Source organism: Lynx rufus, unplaced genomic scaffold, assembly GCF_022079265.1.
Source record: "Lynx rufus isolate CCGP_SWC_20201006 ecotype Redwood Valley unplaced genomic scaffold, mLynRuf1.p SCAF_12, whole genome shotgun sequence".
Taxonomy (NCBI): domain Eukaryota; kingdom Metazoa; phylum Chordata; class Mammalia; order Carnivora; family Felidae; genus Lynx; species Lynx rufus.
In genome coordinates, this window is record NW_025814826.1 from 41,308,341 (window position 1) to 41,314,642 (window position 6,302).

The window sequence follows — 6,302 nt, forward strand, 5'->3', positions numbered from 1 at the left end:
GTTGATTTTTTCCTGTTATTGTTGTTCCTGGCAATGTAGTATCAGAATAATTTTAAAAGAAAATTTCCTATATGGGATATGTTAAATCCGTAGGCTCATTTTTAAAATACAAGTTTGGAATGGATTGAAAGACACATTAACAACGAAAATATTCAGATAAAATATGATACATGATACCTTTTCTACCACCACATAGCATATCATAGAACAAGTATAGTAGTATTGTGTTTGTAAGCATTGGAAAAGACATCTTAGTCAAATAAAATCACATATAAAACATGTTTCTAATCACAGCTTAGGGCAATAACAGTATTAACTAGCTCCTTTTCTAAGATTTAAGGAGTGTTACGCCTAATTGATTTTACATTAGCAGTGGCCTGAATCACTTTTTAAGACAAAGTTATTTCTAATTATTGGAACTGTGACTTGGTTTTGAATTAAAACTTAAAAGACCAAATCCAGATACATTAAAAACAGCATGGATCCTTTCAGAGACCTAAAGAAGTAGCTATAGCAGTGTCCATAATTCTTTTTAGTATGATATTAGTATACCTCATGAAGTCAATATTGTTGTTGAAGGGAAAAAGGCATTTGCCTCTAAGTAGCTCCAGTATTTTTGACTATTTAATTGCTCTATTCTTAAAACTATTACTACGTGATTGTGAGCCGGACTAATGTCATGTTGGTACGCATTAGGTATGTGCGCCTTTACTAAGTAACTTTTCTGTCCAGCTGCTGCTTCTGGCTACTTTGCTGCCAACCTTTTTCTAAGAAGTTGTCCAGAGAGGGAAAGAGTTTTCACCTAAAGAATACCAGTGTAGGAGTATAAAACCCAGTCCCCCATCTCTCCAATGCAGCAAGACTATGAAGAACTATTTATAACAGCTAAGAATATGGAACAAAGTAGAGCTCTCAATGGCTAATGATAGAAGTAAAATTAGTGCAAACAGGTGGAAAATTTAACAGGATTGATTATCCACATACAACATAGCTCAGCAATTCTTCCCTTTGGCTATAAAACAAATATGAATGCCTGTATGCTTGCTCCAAATCCATGCACAAGAACATTCATACAGACAGTATTCAGAACAATGAAATGACTCAAATGTCTGTTAATGGAATATTAATAAACTTAACCAATGACACTGTATGAAAATAAACAAGTAATTTATGAACAAGCTACATAGAAGGATAAATTCCATAAATGTAATAAGTATAAATGTATGACTCCATAAATATAAAAACAAAGTTGGGTGAAATTAATTTATGGTGTTAAAAATCAGGCTTGTACTTAACTTTGGGTAGAGGAAGGAACTCTTGATTCACAGGTGGCAAATCAGGGGCTTCTAGAGTTCTAGTAATTTTTTTTATTGGTGGATAGTTATAGATTTGTTAATTTTGTGATAATTTATTGAAATGAACACTTAGGATCTGGGCATTTATATCCATGTGCTTCACTGCGTTTGAAGAATTGGCCAAAAAAAGTTTTGTTTTTTTTTTTTAATTTTTTTTTCAACGTTTATTTATTTTTGGGACAGAGAGAGACAGAGCATGAACGGGGGAGGGGCAGAGAGAGAGGGAGACACAGAATCGGAAACAGGCTCCAGGCTCTGAGCCATCAGCCCAGAGCCTGACGCGGGGCTCGAACTCACGGACCGCGAGATCGTGACCTGGCTGAAGTCGGACGCTTAACCGACTGCGCCACCCAGGCGCCCCCAAAAAAAGTTTTTAAAAAAAGCTTCAAAGGGTACTTTTTCACTTGTTTAAAATGTAATATTAAATTTTGTTCTTGGTTAGAAACAAATTTGAAGATAGAATATTATATTCAAGTCAGTCATTAACTAGTGGCCAAGAGATCAAGATTCATATTCTCGTAGTTCCATTAAGTATTTGTGTGACTTTGGGAAAACTATTTGAACTTTATGGGTTTCGTTCACCCTGTCTACATAATTGAAAATGTGAACATTTTGAATTTAGTACTTCTACAACTGTTCAGTTTACAAACAGGACTTTTCATAGTTGGGTTTTCTGGTAGAGATGACAATATCCATTAACCTTTTTCCCTAGAAATACAAACCTTTTTTTTTTTTTTTTTTTTTTTTTTTAAGATCTGGGCATCTGGGCACAATATTATTCCCTAGGAAGAATAAAAAGGAATATGTATTCTAATTTCAATTGCAGCACATTATTTGCCACTTTATTTAATTCTGGCTAATGAATTATAAATTGGGTGAGATTACACTGCTACTTAAATGGGAGCTGATTTATAAGGAAAGGACTGACTTTTCTCCCTTTCCTTCCTATGCTGGCCTATGTTGTCATGAATGGAGATCGAGAGTGAAAGGGAAACATCAGTTGACACGGGGCTAGAAGCCATACATGAGGATGGTGGAATGGTGTATAGAGAACACCACAGAGATGCCCAACTCTGTACTGCTTACCTCCACACCTCTTTTATATGACAGAAATATAAATGCAATTTCAATTGATTCAGTGCCAGTGTTTTCCCTAATATAAAAGTGAATTTAATCTTCAACAATATGGACTGATGCTTATAATTATAGTAACTCATTTTTGGTAAAATAACATTAATTTTAACAATTATTATGGATAAATATAATGGCGAGTAGTAAACATCAGTCATGAAACTGCATAATCATTGTCCTTTAACTTGTAACCTCAAAAACTAATTACTGCACACCTGTACAGAAATTACACCTGTACACCCTTTGAATCTATCTAAATTACTGCTAAAATAAGCTTCCCCACCCTTCATCTCTGAATACAGATTTGTTTAGTCTTCAGTGTCTTTTAGTTGTTATTGTACATCACTGGACATTTTTCAGAAGATACATGAAGTATATTTATTGCTACTAATACTTTGTATTAGCCATACCTAGTCAGGACAGTTATAGTGCTCTGCAATATTATTCTTTTTTACAGCTACTACATTTGTCCAGTTCATTGAATTAATATTGCCCAGTTTACCTCATTGCATGTAGTGTTCTGTTATGCTTTTCTCACTGCCATTTAAGACATTAATTAGCTCTGAGATATGTTTATTTATAACTAAAGTAATGGCTCTTATTTTACTTTATTATGTAATGTCTCGGATTTTTTTACAAGTTCACCTAATCCTTAAAGGCAGTAAACCCCATATATTTTCACTAATTGAGTTATAAAATTGAAATTGTTAACTTTTAAAATTAATGGCAATGGTGATAATTTCATATGAAGTTTTTAAAAACATACAGGATACACTTTTAACTATCACAATTAATAGTTGTTTATATAAACATTCTTAATGTATTCAAGTCACCAAGTAAAATTCACTCTTAAATCAATAAGATGGTGTTTCCTACATGGGTATTCTCTTAAGAATATTCTGAAATTGTTCTTTTGGTGTTATTCTCTATTTTTAATTTTATTTACTTTATATGGGCATGTTTTAGTGAAATTAACTATAGATTTGTATTTGGGAACATCTGGTCCAAATGTTGGATTGCTATTGACTATAGTTAGAAATTTGGAAATCTAATATGTTTTTATTTTATTTCTTTTCATATAGAGAACATATATTTAACTCTGCATTAAAACACAAATGTATAAGAAAACACTTTTTTATAAACCAAAATACTTCATTAAAACCCAACCATAAATATGAAGAAAAATATATGCAAAGTACTAAATTAGTTCCCTTACCTCTTATAACATTATGTGATGTGAAACATATCAAAGATATGTAAAATTGGTCTCTGCCTCTAAGAGCTTTTGGTATAATTGTCTGAACAAACATTACTATTGTATTAGGATCATTACTGTTTTCAGCAAACAGAATATGTTTCTAAACTGATAAATTTTATCATATTTTAACATAACACTCTTAACTATTTGAATCTTGGCCTCTTTTCACAGTAGTGAATGGTTAGTATAAAAACAATGATCCCATTTACTATCCCCTTACTAGATGTTTAAAGATTAAAATTAAAATTAGACCTGTTTCTGTATTTGGCTATTGTAGATAATGCTGCTATAAACATTGGCATACATGTATCCCTTTGAATTAGTATTTTTGTATTCTTTGGTTAAATACCTAGTAGTGCAATTGCTGGGCTTGGGGGTTGTTCTGTTTTTAACCTTTTGAGGTACCTACATGATGTTTTCCAGTGTAGATGTACCAATTTGCTTTCCCACCAATACTGCAAAAGTGTTCTTTCACACATCTAGCCAGCACCTGTTGTTTCTTGTGTTGTTGATTTTAGTAATTCTGACAGGTGTGAGGTGGTATCTCATTGTAGTTGTGATTTGTATTTCCCTGATGATGAGTGATGTTGAACATCTTTCCATGTGCGTGATGGCCATCTGTATGTGTTCTTTGCAAAAAAAAAAAAGTCTGATTTTCTCTTCTGCCCATTTTTTTAATTGAATTGGTCATTTTGGGGGTATTAAGTTTGGTAAGTTCTTTATAGATGTTGGATACTAACCCTTTATCAGATATGTCATTTGCAAGTATCTGCTCCCATTCTGTGGGTTGCTTTTTAGTTTTGTTGATTTTTTTTTCCTTCACTGTCCAGAAGCTTTTTATTTTGATGAAGTCCCAATAGTTTATTTTTGCTTTTGTTTCCCTTGCCTCAGGAGACCTATCAAGAAAGAAGTTGCTCCGGCTGAAGTCAAAGAGGTTGCTGCCTATTTTCTCCTCTAGGATTTGATAATTTCCTGTTTCACATTTAGGTCTTTCATCCATTTTGAATTTATTTTTTGTGTATGATGTAAGAAAGTGGTTCAGTTTATTCTCTGCATGTTGCTGTCCTGTTTTCCCAACATCATTTGTTGAAGAGACTGTCTTTTTCCCATTGGATATTCTTTCCTGCTTTATCAAAATTTAGTTCATGATATAGTCTTATTTCACTTCTTGGTTTTCTATTCTATTCTTTTCATCTATGTATCTATTTTTGTGCTGGTACCATATTGTTTTCATCACTACAGCTTTGTAATATAGCCTGAAGTCTGGAATTATAATGCCTCCAGGTTTGCTTTGCTTTTTCAAGGTTGCTGTGACTATTTGGGGTCTTTTGTTTTTCCATACAGATTTTAGGATTGTTTGTTCTAGCTCTGTGAAAAATGCTGGTGGTACTTTGATGAGGATTGCATTAAATGTGTAGATTGCTTTGGGTACTATAGATGCTTTAAAAATATTTGTTATTCTAATCCTTGAGCATGAAATATTTTTTTCCATTTCTTTGTGTTATCTTCAATTTCTTTCATCAGTGTTTTATGGTTTGAAGAGCACAGGTCTTTTACTCTTTGGTTAGGTTTATTCCTAGTTAGTTTATGGTTAGTGTGTGTGTGTGTGTGTGTGTGTGTGTGTGTGTGTGTGTGCGTGCGCAGTTGTAAATAGGATTGATTCTTTCATTTTTCTTTCTGTTGCTTTATTATTGGTGTATAGAAATGCAACAGATTTCTGTATGTAGATTTTGTAACCTGGAATTTTACTGAATTTATCAGTTCTAGCAGATTTTCGGTGGAATCCTTTGGGTTTTCTATATAGAGTATCCTGTTATCTGCAAATCCATTGACTGATGAATGGATAAAGATGTGGTATATATATACAATGGAATATTACTCATCCACAGAAAATAATGACATCGTGCCATTTTCAATGACATGGATGGAGCTAGAGAGTATTATGCTAAACAAACAAGTCAGAGAACAACAAATACCATACAGTTTGACTCATATATGGATTTTAAGAAACAAACAAATAAGTAAAGGGGAAAAAAAGAGAGGGAGACAAACCAAGAAACAGACTCTTAACTATAGAAAACAAACTCTTAACTATAGAGAAAAAAAGATGGTTATCAGAGGAGATAGTGGGGGATGGATTTAATAGGTAGTGGGGATTAAGGAGCACACTTGTGCTGAGCACCAGGTGATGTATGGAATTGTTGAATCACTACGTTATACACTTGAAACTAATATTACACTGTATGTTAACTAGCTGGAATTTATTAAAAAGTGTAAAAATAAATAAAATTAGACTTGCTAGAAATATCTTTAATTTGCTAGGTCTTACCCACTTTTGAATTTTTCCATAAGAAAATAACTTTAAGTCTTACCCTTTGTAACAAACCCAAAAGTTATTATATTCTCAACTGGAAGGAAGATTAAGAAGTTCTTATGGTTTCTCCTTGTGTCATTGATAATACATTCTGAAGATATATTAATTATAATACAGCATTTCAGCCTGTAGTGTATATTATGGGTTCAAATATGTCCATAAAAAAGATAATGTTGAAGTCTCC